The sequence below is a fragment of the Sus scrofa genome, chromosome 5, assembly GCF_000003025.6.
Source record: "Sus scrofa isolate TJ Tabasco breed Duroc chromosome 5, Sscrofa11.1, whole genome shotgun sequence".
NCBI lineage: Eukaryota > Metazoa > Chordata > Mammalia > Artiodactyla > Suidae > Sus > Sus scrofa.
In genome coordinates, this window is record NC_010447.5 from 27,785,006 (window position 1) to 27,807,023 (window position 22,018).

The 22,018-nt window shown below is 39.3% G+C and overlaps 1 long non-coding RNA gene across 1 annotated transcript in view; it reads left to right on the forward strand.

Moving 5' to 3' along the window:
• The window catches only part of LOC110260693, a 76,218-nt gene that overhangs the window by 24,433 nt on the left and 29,767 nt on the right, over positions 1 to 22,018 (forward strand). The window contains exon 2 of the long non-coding RNA XR_002343999.1: positions 15,517 to 15,565. This is a non-coding gene — a long non-coding RNA (uncharacterized LOC110260693). The remainder of the gene's footprint in view (positions 1 to 15,516; positions 15,566 to 22,018) is intronic.

Consider the following 22,018-nt stretch of genomic DNA (forward strand, 5'->3'; position numbering starts at 1 on the left):
TCTGTCTGGATGATCTGTCCATTGCTGTAAGTGGGGTGTTAAAGTCCCCCACTACTATTGTGGTATTGTCAATTTGTCCTTTTAAGGTTGTTAGCAGTTGCCTTATATATTGTGGTGAACCTATGTTGGATGTATATATATTTACAATTGTTATATCTTCTTCTTGGGTTTATCCTTTGATCATTGTGTGATGTCCTTCTTTGCCTCTTATTCTTTATTTTAAGGTCTATTTTGTCTGATATGAGTATTGCTACTCCAGTTTTCTTTTGATTCTCGTTTGCATGGAATATTTTCTTCCATCCTCTCACTTTCAATTTGTATGTGTCCCTTGAAGTCAAGTGGGTCTCTTGAAGACAGCATATATTTGGATCTTTTTTGTGTGTCCATTCAGCCAGTCTATATCTTTTAGTTGGGGCACAAATCTGTTTTCTTGAGTTACATGAAGGCAAAATACAGTTTTGAAATTATCCAGGGAGAGGAAATTTCGGAACTTTCCTCAATAACCACTGGGATGTGATGAATTAAGAACCTCACAGGGTAAGTAGGTGAAGTGGAGATTTCTGTAAAAAGCACTAATTTGTGCTCATAGCTTATCTTTATCTTCTTCCTTGTATTATTCCCACTATAGCTAATTTTTTCTTTACTTGCATCTAATTAGCTAAGAATAAAAATTATTATTATTTTCTACTTTGGTAAAACTTGAAAATATACTCTGGAATATAGTTTAAAATGGTTCTTTTTCTATTCTCATTGTACTTTATTGTCATGGATTATATGATGGTAATATTCATCCATTCATTCATCTAGTCACTAATTTATTCACCCACTCACAAATAAACATTTATTGACCACTCTTTAAATGCTGGGCTTGGGAGTTCCCGTCGTGGCACAGTGGTTAATGAATCCGAGTAGGAACCATGAGGTTGCGGGTTCAGTCCCTGGCCTTTCTCAGTGGGTTAACGATCCGGTGTTGCCGTGAGCTGTGGTGTAGGTTGCAGATGTGGCTTGGATCCCACGTTGCTGTGGCTCTGGCATAGGCCAGCGGCTACAGCTCCGATTCGACCCCTAGCCTGGGAACCTCCATACGCCGCAGGAGCGGCCCAAAGAAATAGCAAAAAGACAAAAAAATAAAAAATAAAAAAATAAATGTTGGGCTTGGCACTGAACAAAACATGGGGAAAAACAAAGAATTTATAATATATATCATCAAGTACAGTAATATATGGGTTGATATCCTATGAAAACACAGAAAAGGAAATAAGCCATAATGCATCATAAGATTCATAGGATATATTTGGACAAAGAATTAGAGGTCATCTAGTCCAATCCCTTCATTTCATAGATTTTATAGATTAGGAAACCAGCACCCAGAAATGTAACTTGATGAACATCACACAGCTTCTTAGAATGGTAGGGGCAGTGATGTCAGTTATTAACTGGATGCTTATTCTCAGAACAACACCCAAAGCTAATACCATTCCCATTTGACACCAAGAACCAAATTCAAAAAAGATGAAATAACTCATCCAAATATTATATACTATTAGCAAATGGTAGAACTGTGATTCAAACTTAGCTCTGTTTGAATCTAAAAGCAGCTCTAAAATAGCAGTAATGACAACTAGCATAATATCTTCTAACATGTAGTCCACTGATTTTTTTCCCCCTGTAAGTCAGTATCCCATAATGTAGAATATCAAAATTTAACCTAAATTTATACTGCGCAAATATGAATGAATCAGTGATTCAAATTTTACCCTATAAGCAAAGCATACTCCAAAATTCCTTATCAGAATTATTCTAAAACTAGGGAAATGTTAACATTAATTCCCAAAGTTAAAATTCTAGTAGATACTTAAGGTTGGGAGTGATTTTTCTTTGAAAACACAGTACCCAGGAAGAAAACATTAGAATACTCAAAGACATTCCCTCGGGACTTCCCATCGTGGCCCAGTGGTTAATGAATCTGACTAGGAACCATGAGGTTGCAGGTTCGATCCCTGGCCTTGCTCAGTGGGTTAACGATCTGGCGTTGTCGTGAGCTGTGGTGTAGGTCGTAGATGCGGCTCGGATCCCGCGTTGTTGTGGCCCTGGCATAGACTGGTGGTTACAGCTCCGATTCGACCCCTAGCCTGGGAACCTCCATATGCCACCAGAGCGGCCCAAGAAATGGCAAAAAGACAAAAAAAAAAAAAAAAAAAAAAAGACGTTCTCTAACTTTCCCCATTTTTTAATGTACTATTTCTATTTTGGAAGACGGTGGAAGATCATTTTCTTGATTCTTGTCAGAACAAGCTGTTCTTCTCTGGAATGGCTGGTTTGGTTTAGAACACTGAATTTCATAATCTGTCACATTCCCTCCTTGCCAGGAAATTGCAAATGTGAGATCCATCTCCATCAGCCATACGAGATAGTGTGACATGTAATCCCATAGCTAATCTTACACCTGGTCTTTTTTTTTATTTATGAAATAATTTCCCCATCACTAAAAAATTCTCTCGTGGCATATAAGTTTGTCTGAACAGCCTTAGGTCCTTTAGAGAGTAAAATGGAGTGTAAATGAAAATTTTTTTCCCTGAACCATACTTTGTAGATTTATTTCTAAGACTTAAAAAAAATCTTAGTGCAAAAGGAAAATGTTACAGTGAAGAGAGTCACATAAGCAAGTTGTTTAATTTCTGGATGGCAAACCTCTAAGCCTTTTTTGCATTGATTCAGTCAGTAGAGTTATTGGTATAGGCTAGAGGAATTTCCTTGACAGAAAGATTCATGTTCTACCAAAGGTTAGAAGCTCTATCACATAGCAGTTAAGAATATGAACTTGGTATAAAGTTGACCTACATTTCATTGCCTGATATACCACTGACTTTGAGACTTCAAGAAAGTTCTTTATTATTCTTAACTTTCATTTTTTTTTTGGTCAGCAAAATGGGCTAATAATTCCACCTACTTTATATAGTTATTGAGAGAGGCAAGTGAGATAGTGCATGTAAGATGCTTGATACATGGTAAATTTCCATATCAATTAGTAGTATTGCTGTTGTTATTATCGTTTACCAGTCTGGCAAATCCCACAAAGTTCATGGAGAAAGTTGTTGACTGGTGCCCTATAATAACGATGCTGTTTGGGATGGGAGCCCCAGGAATGTATCATAATTGGGGTGCCCATGGGTAAGATTTCTGAGGGGCAAACTGAGGTCATAGAGTAGTGGTCCAGTGTTAGATCTTACATTTGATCATGTATATGCATTCCTATTTGTGAATAATTCTAAAAACAGCACTAAAAAGTATTTTCTCAAAAAAATCAGATTTGGTACTAAGTGATATAATGCAGTGCTATGCCAATCAGGACAGCTTTGGGCACAAGTACATGTGACCAGTGCACAGTTAGTAAAAGACCCCTAATGAGTAGTTGTTTAAGAGAGGAGGGGTCCATTTTTCCTACCTCACATAATGCCCAGAGACAGGCATCTCCAGGGATGGTTTGAGAGCTCCGTGGTATCAGGGCTTCATGTGGCCCTGCATTCATTCTCTCTGCCCCATGGGACCAAAGAGCGATGTTACCAAATGGCTGAATTTGAAGATAGGAAGCAGGAAGCAATACAGGGCAGGGAGTTTCTGCTCCTTCATCTCCCTTGTTTCCAGAAACCCCAAATATATCCTTATATGTCAGTGGCCAAGACAGACTACACAGCTCCATCCCCTGACTAGGGGAAGGGGCCATCTTCCTGGGATCAAGGGATTCTGCCAGATGCCTACACACAACTTTATGCCCTATGTAGATAATAGCTGTGATCTCGTCTCTTGAATCCAGTCCTGGTATAAGCCATTTACCTAAAGAATGGAAATTGGATTTGAGTAGGGTCTTTGTCTTCATTTTTTCAATAAGTTCATAGCTAGTGCAAGCCCAGTACTTGCCCTGGATACAGGGATTAAAAATGAACCCAATATAGTCCTGTTTTGTAATTAGATTGTTTATGTTCTTTTTTATATCTTTACTAAGTGTAGCTTTCTTTAAGTCCAGAATTTCTTAGTTTAGAGCTATAAGACTACCTAACTAGCTAGTAAAGGGAACTTGGACAAGTAAGATGAGAAGAGATGATGATGCAAATGAGAGTTGTTCTGAACAGTATTATTCTAAGAATAAAGTCCTCTGCTTTATAACCAATTACAAAAGTGTCCTTACAAAGCTATTCATTTAAAAAATTCTTATGGAAATATGCAGACTTCACAAATTTTGTGCTATACCCTGTGGAATGTAGCTTTTAATTCTGAAGTATACCCCTCATTGGTTGTTATGGGAAACAGTATTCAAGTTGGTGTTTATAGCTTTCAGAAATAAATTTTTCTCTTCCTTCTTTTCTTTTGCAAAAGAACATCTACAACTTTATCTCTGCCTTTTCCCCAGGTGATCAGAGGAACATTTAATAAATCAATGACAAACTAAAACAATCCATAAAAGAGGTTCTTGTTTTAATAATGTGAAACTACTGGAAAGCTAGTTTATCACAATCTAGTTAATGTAACACTAGTTTAAGACCACAGGAATGTACCCTATCCTTAAGCTCTGAGGACAGTCAGAATAAAGGAAAGTCTACAGTAAGGAGGGTTTAGCCTGGGCAAACTATAGTGAGGTGAATTGGGGGCTTCAGTGAGTAAACTGCGGAATTTAAATGGAGGGAACATGAGAGTATTCTAGGACTTTAGGATACAATCAGTGAATATTTTCTCATATTGGGAACTGAACTAAATTTGAATAGACTGACTAGTTGAATGTCCTTCTCACCTGTCTTTATTTTGTTAACTCCTGCTTATCCTTCAAAACTTGGTTCAGTCCTATGGCTTTCAGAATGTTTGCTTTGCTCCCCAGTATTTGACTTCATGCCACTCTTTGGGCTCCTTGGACACCCCTATAATCTCCTTGCTTACGATTTATTACATTACATGAATATTACATTGCCTGCTTCATTCCACTCTTTTAAAAGCCATAGTCAATATTTTATTTATCTATGTTAATTACATTTCACTGTATTGAAAGGCTTTTAATGTCATGGAGATAATTTGGGTCTGACAGTCAAAGGGAGTCATTTTAAGTTCTTGAGCTGAAAAGCAGTATAATTACAGGTGTATTTTTGATTTTTGGAATAATAGATTTTAGCGATGGGTAACCTGGATGAGGAAGGGAAGATAGTAGAAACAGAAAGACCGAAGAGGAAGCTGACACATCAATGATAACACACGAATAATAATGCTTTATATGTGCCTAATATTACTATATGAAGGATGATTTTTGTGTAATTTCTTGAAAATTTAAGCATTTAATTCTGAGACTATTTAACCCTGTAAGCAAGTATTTAGTCTTTTTAAGGATAAGGGACCTTGAGAGGATGGTGACTTGGCCAACACTGTTAGAGAAAAGAGACAGGAATCGATGCTTCTTCAAGTCTGAGTTCAAGATTTCGCTTAGAGTCAAGTGGTAACAGAAGGCTTTGTCTTGGTGTTGGCAAAGATATGGAGAGAAAGAAAAACTCCTGCAAGCCGTGATAAACCTGAAGAAGCAGATGACCGGTTGCAGATGGAATGTGAGAAAATGGGTAAAGTCAAAGATGCAGCCCACTGTGGAAACCTGGGTATCCTAGAGGGTGATGTTCCTCTTAGCAAACCTGGGGAAGCAAGAGCATCAGTGGTTAAACCTGTTACGTAAAAGATAACAGGAGCTTGTGGGACTGTGTACATGCAAAGCCTTTCTCAGTTTGGATAGTAGTTTGTGATAAAAACACCGAATATTTGTTTTTATCATTTACCAAGAACCTACAGAGTTAAGGAGAATGAGATCCATAGCGCATTTCAAACAAGCTGTTCTTGCATTTCAAACAAGCTGTTCAAGTATTTTTCTCATCTGCAGTATTCTTTTTAAATTGGCCAGGCAGCTATTTTGGATTTTACCTCTTGTGTCCAGGACAGTATTACCAATGTTTTTTTCCTAAAAGATAGAGATTCCATGGACTATCTTTAAGGTTACCATCGGTATCTGATTCTCCTATGTTACCTTCATTTTCTTGAATCCAAGGGCACTGAATGCGAGGGAGATTGTTTTGGCTTAATTCAAGAGCCAAAAGGGAATTGTAAATATGTGACTCCAAGGGTACTTTTGAAGTTCAGCTTTTGTGCAGTGGACAGTCTGGATTAGGAAGGGAAGATGGTAAAAGGAGGAAAAGAAGAGACCTTCTATAACTTGGAGAGCCCAATATCCAATGTCAGGGAAGAGAACAAAGAACTCTGAGCTCTCTTGGGCTAGGGCAACAGGAATCCATAGCCTGAGTGCTTAGAGCCAATCCAAAAGAGAACTATTTCCTCTACACTGACCTTGTGAGATCTTAGGCATGATAAAACGCGGATGCTTTTGGAAAGCTGGCTTCATTTTCACACTCTCTTTACAAGGCTCTCATCTGGAACACAGATTGGATTGGAGGATTGTGAAACAGAACAAGTCAAATACATTGGGTATGGGAAATTAAATTAATTGTATATTCCCTCCCTTGGGTTTTCTCTGGCACAGCCTCTTCTCTTCTTTGCCCATCCCCAGAGTTTATCTCCTGTTCTAGGACCTGCTGTAACAGCTGGTGATGGTCACCACAAAACTCCACCAAACTTGAAAAATCATCCTCAGTAGACACGTGGGGTTAGGGTTGAGTAGAAAGAATGGACTGTTTGACCAGATGTTTTTCTCTTGTCAACTTATACTTGTGTTACAGAAGTCTTTGTCTTTCCTTCTGGGTTAGATGGAAAGGTTATAGGTGGAATTTGGCTAGAGGTAAAAAATATTGTCACATCACTGGTTCTTTCTACCTTATTACTCAAATATGTACCTCTTTTTAATGATGGAAGTAGGGATTGGGGTTAGCTTGGTCCTCAAGGAAATGAACAGGATTTGATAAAAAGCAATCCATATGCCTTAGAACAAATCAAATAGCTGGTCCAGAAAATTATCTGCCACGTGATTGATTTTTATGTCCACTCCCTGGGTTTCTTTGGTTTTCTTTATACTTTTCTCTCTCACAGTTTACTATATTACACGGATATCACATGGCCCATTTTTTGTTTGTTTGTTTGTTTGTTTTGGTCCAGGTAGCATACTATTTTTAAGGCCATAGCCAGTGTTTCATTCACCTATGTTAATTACAGTTCACTGAATTGAAGTCTTTGAATGCCATTTAAAAAACCTGATTTATATACATTTTATGTAGATCTCAATGATGTAACTCAGCCCCTCCCTGCCAATCACAGCATCCTCTTTTCTACCTCCCACTTGTCTCCACAATTTCTGCCTAATACTAATGTCCTCACATTGCTCAGAACCCTCCCCTTAGCATTTCTCTTAGTCTGTCCTTGTCGCCATGGTCCTATGCACCAGGCAATCCCTACCCTTTCCTTCATCTTAAACCTTAGGTTATGCAGATTATGACTGAAGGGTGGTCCAGGGTATGCAGGGGACTATAGACATATCAACAGCAGATGACAACTTTGGGACCCTAATTGTTACAGGAAACCAGAGCACATAAATGAGAATATTCCCCAGGCTCAAAAAATGAAGGCTAAAAGGGAACATAAGTAGGAGAATATCTTGTGCCCTTGGTTCAGGCAACTGTGGGACCATATCCTAGGCTGATGCGTGTGACAAAGAGATTATAGAACCTCCCCTCTTAGAAATTTCAGCTTTTATGTTGATATGGAAACTTCAGGAAAGTAATTAATTAGGTCCTCCATAGGTCATTTAGTTGTATGGAATTTATACTTAGCATAGGATACAGAGAAGCTGCATTTTAGTGGAAGCTTATGTTCTGAAGTCAGAACATAAGACAGGAATTTAGTCTAGGTAACACTACCCACAGCAATCCCTCTGGTTAGGATTGGGGGTTAATTATGCTAAGGTGGATCAGGTTAAATTTTTCTTTAGTTCAGTACAATATGAGGCATTGTTTTTCATTGAGGGTTCATGTTGTGTGTTGCATGAAATATGTATATGCATTGCTAAGCACTAGGCTTGTATTCAGCAGGGTGATACCATCATATGATGAAGGCTCATGAAAATGCAGAGAAAGGTGGATCTACATCTTCCATTTCATGATCAATGTAAACATAGCTCACAGAATATAATGATGGGACGATTTGCCTGCACTATTGAAATTGTCACTCTGTCTTTCTCCCTCTTTCCCTTTGTGTTATCTTGAAAGCATTCAGTAAAACCTTCTAAGAGAAATCCTTCTAAAACAGTCTTTTATCCCTGGTAGAGCCCTCCTTAAGGAGGTCCCTATTCAGGGGTTATTGTGATAGTAGTCATGGGAGACAGATGGAAGGCTAGCAGAGACCTTATATATGAGATAGGTGACTTGTATAAGACCACATGACTCTTTCAAGAAAACCAAACACTAGATCTTTCAAAGAGAGGAAATTTAGTATGGGAAATTTGTTACACACAAGTTAGAAGCTTGAAAGAGCAAAAAAGGGAGGTAAGAATATAATGCAAATATTAGAAACAGCATGGATTGTCTGTCCCATCTAGTTAATATAAAAGGAGAAGAGGTGTTATAGAATTTAGGAGCTCAGAGGAAGGGCTAACATGTAGCAGGTGCTCAGATCTTTAAGAGGGGTGCTCTATAACAGGAGGTGGAAAGCATGGTTGGTTGGTGCTAGTACCTCAGATGAGGGGATGCATCAAAGCTAGTGGTTTAGGTCTCTGTGGGGCACTCCATGGCTGGTCACTTAGACCTCAGATGGAGATGTGATGTGCTGAGCAGTGCTGAAGCATCTGGAATCTGGAGGTGAGGCTGTCCTCCACAGCTGAAGGGACAACTGTAGTTGCTCCCAATGTCCAGTCTCCTACTGGTTCATCTTCCTATTAGAGAATCAAACAGACAGGAAGTCAGCAAAGGAGTCTGGGAAATTTGGATTACAGGCCCCAGCTCCAGCATCACACAGTAGAGTACAGAATCCAGAAGCGGGCTCTCAGGGCTGAGATACAACAGGTCAGATAGGAGGATCGTAGCCAGGAACAGAGCCCACATACAGACCATGTTAGCTGAATAAAGCCTTTTCAATTTTGTTAACAAAGGAAAGAGGTAGAGAGAGGGAGAGAGTGAGAGAAAGAGGAGGAAGAGGAGAGAAGAGGAAGAAGTGGAAGAAGAGGAGGAAGAATAAGAGGAGGAAGCAGTGAAAGAGGAGGGGGAGGAGGAGGAAAAGAGAGGGAGAAATTGAAACTGACTGTACCAAATGTTGACAAGGATGTGGAGCCCATGGAATGCTCATATTTTTTTCTGGTGAGAGCATAAACAGATACATCCACTTAAAAATCTGTAGGGTTGTATCTAGTAAAGCTAAATATACAGCTACCTTATAACCTAAAAAGTCCTGGGAGTTCCCTTCGTGGCAGTGGTTGGCGAATCCAACTAGGAACCATGAGGTTGCAGGTTCAGTCCCTGGCCTTGCTCAGTGGGTTGAAGATCCAGCGTTGCCATGGGCTGTGATATAGGTTGCAGATGCGTGGCTCAGATCCTGCGTTGCTGTGGCTCTGGTGTAGACTGGTGGCTACAGCTCCAATTATACCCCTAGCCTGGGAACCTCCATATGCTGCAGGAGCGGCCCTAGAAAAGGCAAAAAAGACAAAAAAAAAAAAAAAAAAAAAAAAAAGTCCCACTCATAGGAATACACTCAAGAAAAATAAACCAAATCTTTTGGGCCTAGGTCCTCGGCCAGCAGTCTGGGTACTACCAAATAACTTTCTCCATAAGTAGCCATTGTGCCACGTAGAAATATTTAGCTTCTGATTAATCCAATTAGAAGCAGGGAAGCAATAAAGGAGATGGCAGCAGTAGCAGCGTTGGAAAGTGCCACCTAGGGTTTCGTGAAGCCTTAGAAAAATGACAGCAGACAGCAGGGAGGAAATCACATTTCTAATTTTAACATTTTGGCAATTCAAAATGGTAAGACATCAGAGTAAATGCCAAAATATTACTAGAATTACCTCCCAGGCAGATTATTATATCTGAAGAAAAATGGACTCGTCTTCTCCAAAATTGAAAGTTGCAGTAGGGGAAAATAGCACATGCTCACCTGATAACCTATTATCAACTGGTCTATTAATCAGTCTACTGATCGACTCATTCATTTATTCATCGGCCATGATTTAGAACCTGATTTAGGCTTTACAAAGATCGAGTGCTCTGAGAATACGAAGACCAGAGAGGCAGTATGCTGTAGTACAAGAGGCATGGGAGAGTTCCCACTGTGGCTCAGGATGCAGGGGTTCAACCTCTGGCCCTGTTCAGTGGGTTAAGGATCTGGCATTGCTATCGTTGTGGTGCAGGCCTGCAGCTGCAGCTCCAATGTGACCCCTAGCCTAGGAACCTCCACATTCTGTACATGCAGCCCTATAAAACAAAAAACACACAAAAAAGAGGTATGGGATTTAGTCATTCATTCATTGACACATTCATTCAATAAACAAATATTTATTAGTGCCCGCTTTCTTCCGGGCACAGAGAGATAACTTAAGAAAATTGCTTCGTCTGCGTGTTTCACCTTCTGTATCTGCAACATGGAGGTATTAATACGTATTTAATGGGTTTAGTTACATGAAATAAAAAAGATCACATAAGCACCCACTCCATGGAGCTGGCAGTGCATAATAAACGGGGATCTGAGCGCTTCAGTGCTTGAGGATCTCCGCCTGGTCCGGTTATTTTTCAATCCCGATTGTATATTTGAATTACCTGGGAAATATTTTTTAAACAATCAACACCCAGTTCTCTTTTCTGAACTTCTGATGTGATTCTGGTTTGGGGTGGAGTCCATTACTTTTTCAAAGTTCCCCAAGTGTTTTAAATATGCACACAGTTCAGAACCACTGGTCTAATGGTGAGGCAGGATTGTTAATAAGAAATCTCAAAACAACATTATAAAAATTCAAAATTGGATTAAGCTTAGATACAGACAGAGATGCTAGGAGAAATAGCACAGATGGATGGGGTCTGAATCCTGTGAGGGTATAACCCAAATCAAAGTGTCAGTGAGGACAAGTCCAAGTTGTGCTTGATCTGGGATGGGGTTGATCAAGGAGTCAGATCTGGCAGCTAAGGCTTGATGGTCCCTTAATTTTTTTTGGGGGGGGGGAGGGGTGGGAAGTTACTGAATGTCAAATGACCTAACAAAATTGTTTTTAGGTACACATTTTTAGGGGAAAAAACCCTCTTATTCAAAGGAAAATTCAATTTTTAACATTTTATAATAAGATCTGGAGAATAGTTCAATATTCTCAAATTTAACATTTCTACTGGTTTGAATTCTTATTTCATATGTTGTCTTCATATGGATCCTATGTAGAAAATGCTCAAATCATCTAAAAAACATTTTCCCATTGTGCAGTCATGTGGAAAGATAAAACAAGTGGAAAGATAAAACTTCTTTTGCCAGTAGAACTGTATTTAATCAAGTAAATTAGATCTTAGTTTTAGATGAAGTCTTACTCAAGTGCCTTTAATTCCATGGATAGACCTAAAATACCTTTTAATGAAACTCTGTTGTTCAGATTATTATTCAGCTTCCTAGCCCATCAAATTTGAGAAGGTGGCAATAGATAAATATGTAATAGATAGGTATTATTTTAGATATGATTTTACAGAATATGTTCGTCTTGCAACTCTTAAAATTTGGAGAAAAACTCACCAAAAAAATTGACGTTTATAGGCTGCCTGCCAATAGTCTGAATATTTGTGTACCCCCAGAATTCATATATTGAGACCTAATCCCCAGTGTTGTGGTGTTGGGAGCAGGGACCTTGAGGAGGTGATCAAGTCGTGAGAATGGGGCCATCGTGAATGACGTGAACATTCTTTCAAAAGAGACGCCAGAGAAATCCCTTGCCCCTTCTGCAGTGTGAGGTTCCACCAAGAAGACAGCCGTCTATGGACCCGGAAGCAGATTCTCACCAAATGCCTAGACACTGAATCTGCCAGTGACTTGATCCAGAATTAGGAGAAAGAAATTTCTGCTGTGTTTAAGCCACTCAGTCTACAGCAGTTTGTTACACCAGCCCAAACAGACTAAAATACTAACTAAAAGTAACATTTCTTTTTTGCGTTTGAAAAAATAGCCATTTATCCATATATTCATGATCTTACCTTTTCATCACATGTCTAGATGAAGTCACAGTAAAGAAAGTAATGGCTTTCCAATCATGTCCCAAGGTCCATAGAATCTTGTGAGATATACTATACTATAGATCCAACATGGATAAAACATGATGGAAGACAGTATGAGAAAAAGAAGGTATATATATATATATATATGACTGGGTCTCTTTGCTCTACAGTGACACAACTTGTAAGTCAACTATAATTTAAAGAAATATGTAGCATGGAAGGGTGTTTTTACTTTTGCCTGAACAACCTATTCTGCTTCATCACTTCTGCAACTTAAAGAGAGCCTTTTGGACATATACAGACATTTTAAATATCTGTAGATCTGTATATTGTTTAGCCTTGTGCTTGTTCTGAGCACAACAATGGGCCATATAGATGATGCTGCCTTTGTGTTAGAATCTTTGGTCTTACCTCTGTTTTCTGAGACAGCATATTTCAGGGGTACGTAGGAAAATTCCAGGTGTGAAAGTTAATTAGAGATCACAGTATGTTTAAGTAAGTCTTATGCCTTACTTTCACTGTTTTTCTAAAGGTGCTAAGAGAAATCCTAAAGCTGTTTTTTGTCAAATCTATTTATCTTTTTACTTTGTGGGTTTTGCCATCATAATTTTAGACTTAAAAGATTCTCCTCAATCCAGAATCTTGCTAAGGGCTCAGGTGCGTTATCTTCCATTATTTAACTTTTCAGTCTTTCTGAATTTATTTTTTAGTTTTTTAATTTTTAATTTTTGCTTTTATAATCTTTTATTTATGTGTATGTATTTTATACTGTACAGCATGGTGACCCAGTTACACTCATATGTATACATTCCTTTTTCTGACATTACATATTCCATCATAAGTGACTAGACAGAGTTCCCAGGGCTACACAGCAGAATTCCATTGCTAATCCATCCCAAAGGCAACATTCTGCATCTATTTATCCCAAGTTCCCAGTCCCTCCCCCTTGACAACCACAAGTCTATTCTCCAAGTCCATGCTTTTTTTTTTCTGTGGAAAGATTCAGTTGTGCTGTATATTATATTCCAGATATAAGTGATATCATTTGGTATTTATCTTTCTCTTTCTGACTTACTTTGCTCAGGCTGAGAGTCTCTAGTTCCATCCATGTTGCTGCAAATGACATTATTTCTTTCTTTTTTATGGCTGAGTAGTATTCCGTGGTGTATGTATTATCACATCTTCCTAATCCAAACATCTGTCAGTGGACATTTGGGTTGATTCCATGTCTTGGCTATTGTGAATAGTGCTGCAATGAACATGCGGGTGCATGTGTCATTTTTAAGAAGAGTTTTGTCCAGATATACACCCAAGAGTGGGATTGCTGGGTCATATGGTAGTTCTATGTATAGATTTCTAAGGTACCTCCATACTGTTCTCCATAGTGGTTGTACCAGCTTACATTCCCACCAACAGTGCAGGAGGGTTCCCTTTTCTCCACAGCCCCTCCAGCACTCGTTATTTGTGGATTTATTAATGATGGCCATTCTGACTGGTGTGAGGTGGTATCTCATGGTAGTTTTTTTTTTTTTTTTTGTCTTTTGTCTTTTTGTTGTTGTTGTTGCTATTTCTTGGGCCGCTCCCACGGCATATGGAGGTTCCCAGGCTAGGGGTCCAATCGGAGCTGTAGCCACCGGCCTACGCCAGAGCCACAGCAACGCGGGATCTGAGCCGCGTCTGCAACCTACACCACAGCTCACGGCAACGCCGGATCATTAACCCACTGAGCAAGGGCAGGGACCGAACCCGCAACCTCATGGTTCCCAGTCGGATTCGTTAACCACTGCGCCACGACGGGAACTCCTCTCATGGTAGTTTTGATTTGCATTTCTCTAATAATCAGGGATGTTGAGCCTTTTTTTCATGTGCTTGTTGGCCATCTGTATATCTTCCTTGGAGAACAGTCTATTCAGGTCCTTTGCCCATTTTTTCCATTGGGTTGTTGGCTTTTTTGCTGTTGAGTTTTATAAGTTGTTTGTATATTTTAGAAATTATGCCCTTGTCAGTTACATCATTTGAAACTATTTTCTCCCATTCTGTAAGTTGTATTTTTGTTTTCTTTTTGGTTTCCTTTGCTGTGCAAAATCTTGTCAGTTTGATTAGGTCCCATTGGTTTATTTTTGCTCTTATTTCTCTCGCCTTGGGAGACGGACCTGAGAAAACATTTGTAAGGTTGCTGTCAGAGAGTGTCCTGCCTATGTTCTCTTCCAGGAGTTTGATGGTGTCTTGTCTTATATTTAAGTCTTTCAGCCATTTTGAGTTTATTTTTGTGTGTGGTGTGAGGGTGCGTTTTAGTTTCATTGCTTTGCATGCAGCTGTGCAGATTTTCCAGCAATGCTTGCTGAAAAGACTTTTTCCCATTTTATGTTCTTGCCTCCTTTGTCAAAGATTGATTGACCATAGGTGTCAGGGTTTATTTCTGGGCTCTCTCTTCTGTTCCATTGGTCTGTGTGTATGTTTTTGTACTAGTATCACACTATCTTGATGACTGTGGGTTTGTAATATTGCCTGAAGTCTGGGAGAATTATGCCTCTTGCTTGGTTTTTGTTCCTCAGGATTGCTATGGCAATTCTGAGACTTTTGTGGTTCCATATAAATGTTTGTATTATTTGTTCTAGTTCTGTGAAAAATGAATGCCATCCCTATCATTTTTTTTTTTAAGGGCCACACCTGCAGCATATATGGAAGTTCCCAGTCTAAGGATCGAATCAGAGCTACAGTTGCCAGCCTATTCCACAGCCACAGTAACACGGGGTCTGAGCCACATCTGTGACCTACACCACAGCTCTAGGCAATGCAGATCCCCAACCCACTGAGCAAGGCCAGGGATCGAACCCACATCCTCATGGATACTAGTTAGATTCGTTTCCACTGTGCCACAATGGGAACTCCCCTTTCTTAGTTTAATATGGAAGCATGGAACAAAGTGAGAAATTAAATTGATTTTTTTGTTCTGAATTACTAAGCAATTGTATCAGCACCATTTACTAAAATAATGGTTCTCTCCTTTACTGATCTGTCAGAACTTCCTTGTCATGTAAAATTTCTATGAGATCTGAAATAGAATCTATTATGGACAATCTATTTCATCAGCTTTTTTGTTTACAATGGGGCTTGTAAATGTGTCATTATATGGGAGATCTGACTCCTTCCCTTTAAATATCTTTTCTATGCTTGCCAAAAAACTGGGGAGAAGAACTATTTTTTCATCTCTAGTAATTCTTAGTGGGTTTTTTTTTTAAATTGTAGTTTTTTTTTTTTTAAACTGAAATTCCAGGTTTTCCCCTGTCCTCACTTTTCCCCTTTCTCGATTCCCTAGGTGTGAACAGTCAACATTTTGGTGTCCCAGATCAACTCTCAAACACTTGGTAAGACTCAAAAATATTACCAGTGATTTTTGATGTTGGAATTGTGTTAAAAGTTATATGTTAAGAAAAATTGTCATCTTTATTGCCTTCCTATTCAAATCATGTCCATTTAGATGAGATCAGGCACATTCAGGGTGGTATGACTGTAGGTAATTACATCCATTTAGTTAATCCTTATTATTATTATAATTATTTTCTTTTTAGGGCCGCACCCATGGCATATGGAAAGTCCCAGGCCAGGGGTTGAATCAGCACAGCCACAGCAATGCTAGATCCGATCCACATTTGTACCCTTACACCACAGCTCACGGCATCGCCAGATCCCCAACCCACTGAGGGAGGCCAGGGATCGAACCCTCACCCAATGCTAGTGAGATTCATTTCCGCTGAGCCACAATGGGAACTCCCTAAGCCTTATTTTATATATCTCATTAAAATTTCATAATTTTATTTATACAGATTTCAGTATTGGGTACTGTTTATTTCCAGATACTTTAATATTGTGAGGGGATTTTTTCCTAATATATTGTCTTTCTAATCACTGGTGATATAAACAAATGCTCTTTGTTTTTGTCTAGTTGTGTTATTAATTTCAATAGTTTTTAGTGGATTATTTTGGGGTTTTATACTGCATAAGCACATCATGGGAAAATTATGAGAAATCCATATCCTCTATATTTGTATTTTATTTCTACTTCATGTTTTATAGCCTTTTGAAAACATTTAGTACAACATTAAATAGCAGTGGTAATAACAGTAAATTCTTTCTTCTCTCTCTCTCTCTTTTTTTTTCTTTTTTAGGGCCACACTCGTGGCATATGGAGGTTCCCAGGCTAGGAGCCTAATCGGAGCTATAGCTGCTGGCCTATGCTACAGCGACAGCAACATCAGATCTGAGCCATGTCTGCAATCTACACCACAGCTCACGTCAACGCCAGATCCTTAACCCACTGAGCATGGCCAGGGATTGAACCTGCAACTTCATGGTTCCTAGTCAGATTCGTTTCTGCTGCACCACGATGGGACCTCCAATAACAGTAAATTCTTTTGGTCCTAATGATAATCAGATTATTTTTAACAGCAACGTTTAGTTTGAAATTGAAAGTCTTTGTTGAGAGACAGAACTGCACATGCTACAAGTGAAGTCTCTGCAGCCTCATTGCTGGGTTCATACCCAGGCTATGATCTTCCTAGAGGTGATAACAAGCCAGGTTTCTTCTGCCTGTGCTTCACTCTCCTTTCCTCTAGGATGGGGGTCATAATAGTTTCCACCTCATATGGTTCTCATGAGGATTATGTACAGTATTTCATAAGCATTTATATGAATTTTGATACTATAATAAGCATTGATTCCAAAATTTGTGCTTTGTTATATCAATGCCTTTTACACACATTCAATATGCACTAATAATTTGGAACAAGAGCAGTGTGCTAGTGTAAAAACATTCAACTGTTCAAGTATAGTACTTCAGTGTTTTCTTCCCCCAATCTCTGTTTTCATGCTGAAGTATATTAAATTAGCACAGTATTTTCTATTCCAACATTTTTCAAATAATATTATTATTTTGGAGTCTGTATAAATTAATACCATTTGTGTTTCTGTGGTTTTAGGCTGCTGGAAATGAAGTGTGGCTTTTCAGTAGTTCCAGGTGCTGTAAAGCCCTGCTGCCTAAACTTATACCACTGCTTTTTCACCATTCAGCTGAAAACCAGTATGACTCTTTTTATTTTTTTATTTTTAAAAGTTTTTTAAGAATTGAAACTTTAAGGAGTTCCCTTCGTGGCTCTGTGGTTAACAAATCTGACTAGGAACTATGAGGTTGCGAGTTCAATCCCTGACCTTGCTCAGTGGGTTAAGGATCCGGCCGTGAGCTGTGGTGTGGGTCGCGGACTCGGCTCGGATCCTGCATTGCTGTGGCTCTGGAGTAGGCTTGGCAGCTACAGCTTGATTAGACCCCTAGCCTGGGAATCTCCATATGCTGCAGGAACAGCTCAAGAAATGGCAAAAAGACCAAAAAAAAAAAAAAAAAAAAAAAGAATTGAAACTTTAAGGTGGCCCCATGGTCAATTTCTGCCTTATACCTGGCTCTGGCTCTGCCTAGTTAACATGGGCATGATTAGACATGTGTGGTAAGAGGCTCCCAGAAGACATGACAACTGGATATTGGAAAGTATCAGTCTCTAGTTTCACAAATCTTCTCTTTTCCCTAGATACTCTCATGTCCTTGAGGGTCTCATCCAATCCCCAGACTTAAATACCATCTAGGCACTAATGACTCCTAAAATTTTGCCTCCAGCCCTGACCATATTCATGTATTTACCTGCCTATTTGATGTTCTTATTCCTGGTGTTAACCAGAATGTCTCTAATATGACATTTTGTATGATATGTGTTGATTTGAAATAGTCTTTGTCCAGAGGCAGAAAAGCATGGAGTCTGAGGTGCTACATTTAGATGTCTAAAAGTATCTCAATTTTAATATCTCTAAACCTGCTCATTCCTCATTTCCCCTTTATAGAGAAACACTGTCTTTCATTTCCTCATGTCAAAACCCAGGTCCATTTATGACTCCCTTCTTTCAAATCTCCTTCCAAACCTTTAGCAAGCACTCAAAACTTGTCTAGGATCCTGCAACTTTACACATCCTCCCCCATCACCATTCCAGCCTGAGCCATCAGCATCTCTCACCTGGCTCTTGTGAAAAAGCATCCTAACTACTCTCCCTCCTGCAGTCCTTGTTTCTGTATGATCTATTCCCAACACAACCGACAGAATCATCTTGTAAAACAGACATTAGATTTTGTTGTTCCTCTGCCCCAAATCCTCTATTAGCCTTTCATTTTAAACTGAAAACCCCAAGTCCCCTAAGGTCTACCAGAACCCCTGCCTCCACACCATACCCCAGTCTATGACATCATCACATCCTATCTACCTCTCTCATTTCCTCCAGCCTCCTGCCCCTTGCTGACCACCACTGTCCTGTGTCAATGCCTTTGTACTGGTTGCTTTCACCGTTAGATACCCATGAGGCTCCCTCACTGTCTGCATCTTATCCACGAGCTTGTCTCCATCATGTCATATAAAATGGTCCTTGTGCTCTATGATAGTTGTAACTCTCCATAATCTCTGTATCACTTTTCTTCATACCACTTATCCTCATTAGACATATTTTTTTGTTTGCTTATTGTCTATCTTATTCACTAATATGTCTAGAAAACTAGTGTCTAGAAAACTCTCCAGGGTCTAGAAGGTATTCAATAAACGTTAAGTGAATGAACAATGTCATTATATGAGGACAATATGCGATGTATTTGCAGTTAATGTAAGAATACAAAAAAGCAGGAAAACTAAAACATGTGTCTCTTTCATGCCAGCCCTGTGCTAGAAAGCTTATACGGAACTTCTAAGAATGGGGGAAATTATTCAATCAAGTGTAATTTCTATTTAGGGATTTAGCTCTGTGCAAGGACTGAATTAATCTATAGGTGGAATGATTTCAGAAATGCTCACAAGAATAACAGTTTATCTAGTCTCCTATGGCCTTAGATACCTTTAAATGGGGGAAAAGCCATCCACTTCATTCATAATGAAAAAAATAACATGTTAATATTTCATTGGGGAGGTGATATATATTGAGGTGTGATGGACTATATAATTGTTAATTTGGATACATTTTGATAAAAGAGAGGGAGATGACATAGAATAGAAAAGCAGGGCATGGTGCCAGCAATAGCAAACTGCCCATTCCTCTGAAACAGCACAGCCTCACCAGTGACAGCAGACAACACTCATGTGGGCCTGGTTTTAAATTCTTGCTCTGCGTTAGAGCGGCTGTGGTCTTGGCAACTGCTCCAGATCTCAGTTTCCTCACTTAAATTTTTTTTCCTTCGCGTGAAGGGTGAAACAGTAAAGGTAATACTTAGGATAGTGTATCAGATTTAGCAAATGAGCAATAAATAGTAACTATTTCAAATATTTCTCTAGGGCTAGATTCTGTTTTGTAAAAGACTCCTGTTGCAGAATGAGTGCCGTATGTCAGTAATTAGAGGGAAAAAAAAAAAAAAGCTTCACATAACCATGATCAAAGAGATCCTTACTGTTTCACTTCTCTGGATGGGCATCGTGCCTTCCCATGTAAATGTATTACTGGACAAATGCTGCAACCTCATTCCAATATACATTTTCAGTACTTCTTGGAAGTTTTTTTGAAGCTCTTTATTTATTGTACATGGTCCAAGTTGAGGAATATGAGGTCTCCTTTTTTTCCCCTGCCTGAATAATTGGAGGCTTCTCCAATCCTGCTGATGATGAGGCAATGCTTGAGTTGAGGGGGCTTGTCTTAGGTTGTCCTCATGTAAGAAAGCAAGCTGCCAGCTTATGAACTCAGGAATGCTCAGCTGCTGGCTATGAGTGTTCTTCTTTCTTCCCCATTGGAGTTCTTATACATAATTACCATATTTTTTAAGTTCTGAGCTGGTAGTTTTATTTTGTACATCAAAATGGTGTAACATTGATTGATAAAATGGCTAAAATATTGGTAGTGTAGCTGAATTGGGAGGTGGGAGAGCAATGATGAAGGGGAGTGTGTTGAATCCCTTGTAACAGCAAGTCAATAAATGGCTTAAGTAAATCCACAGATTAAAGAATATGTGTATCCTTTAAAAGTATGGAGGTAAGCACACTAAAGAGAACAATGTGCATTTATCAGATAGAATATCTTCCATAGATTAATGATGATACTATGAGATGACTACGCCCAGATGCTGTGGGGGTACAGCTTAATCATCTTGCCTGTGGGAAAAGACCAATTATAGGAGATATACTCAAATGTCTCCCGTAGAAACAAGGGGTTTAGAGGATTGGTCTTTATGGGATGGATCATGATCATAGGGCAGTTAGGTAGAGAAAATCTGTACTGGAGGGCAGTGTTTCCTTTATTTTAATAGAAGCATAGACTCTTTTCGTAAAGTTACTTTTACTTTAACCTTTTTGGGTTCCCAGATCCATTCTCCTTTTTTCTGCATTCCCAATCTGGAATCTGGTAGCTGTACCTGGAAGTTCTGTAGGTAGCGCTTTGGTACAAGAAGCAAGGTAAGGAACCTCAGAGACCACTTGCCAGGAAAGTGATCAGAATGGACAATTTATTTATATCTTACCGTATCAGTGGCTACATAGTCCAAATATGAAGACAATCTGGGATAAACCCTTGGAAATGGTTAGGCAATACTTTTCATCTTCCCATTGAAAAAGGCCCTAAGACCCTCTAAGGCCTTAGTACTCAGGGTGTGGTGCACAGATGGCCTTGCCATCACTGGGGAGTGTGGGGAGCCGAGGAGATGCAGGGACTCGAGGAAGGGACCTTGCCTGATGGCAGGAAAACCTGAAGGCAGGTTCCTAACCAAGGAAGGGAGCTCACCTGAACGGTGCATGCCAAAGGTGGGCTTCTGGTCAGGACAGAAGCCTGCCTGTACGGTGAAAAACCGAGGGCAGGCTGAGGCCTGCCTATGCGGTGCAATCCGAGGGCAGGCCTCAGATTACATGGCTCTCATGTTGACGTTGATGGAGAAGAATTGGGGCTTTCCGGGGAAACCAATTTCCATGTTTGTGCTGGAGAACATGGATTGTTTCCCCAGGTGACCTAGTCTTTCCTGTTGTTTTACTTGTTATTCAGTTTTTCCCCAGTCTTTCCTGTTATTTGCTTATTATCCTTATTTTCCTGTGGTGATTTGTGATTTAACAAAATTACAACAATAATATAAAAATTTCATCCTGATGGACTTTCTCCTATTCAAATCCAATTTAATGAAAAACATAGTGTTTATCTACTAACTGGTTATACTGTAAGCTTTAGAAGTTGGAATGTACTACAGACTTAGATAAAGTTAGATATATATTATTCATGGTCAAAAAACCTAGCTATGAGAGTTGTCCTTGATTTTAGAAACTTTTAAGTGGTAGCTAACTGAAGTTGATATTCTCATACTGCCCTCCTGCCATGATTCTTTAAAGACAAGCACTAATCTAAAAACAAAACTCGTGAATGCCAAATCCTTATGTCTGTAGCCTTTTAGGAAACATAATCTGGGAGTTAATTTTTAGAGCTTGACCTTCGGGTGTACTTTTAACATTGTGGTGCAATTGAAAACTGTCTATATAAACAATCATCCATACCAATAAAATTTGAGCAGTCCAGTGCTCTGAAAGAAGGGACAAAGAGGCTGTCTCCATGTGCATTTGCTGACACCATCCATCCCCGACAGGGTGTGCATCCCTGGTCACTGGAGCTGGACTCCGGCAGTGGCAGCAGAGGCTGTTGGAAATCCAGTATCTTAGAATCCTTCTTAGTGAATCAGAATCCATTGAATCAGAATCTGAATTTGAATGGCACAAAGGAACCTATCTGCAAAACAGAAACAGACTCATAGACAAAGAGAACAGACCAATGGTTGCCAA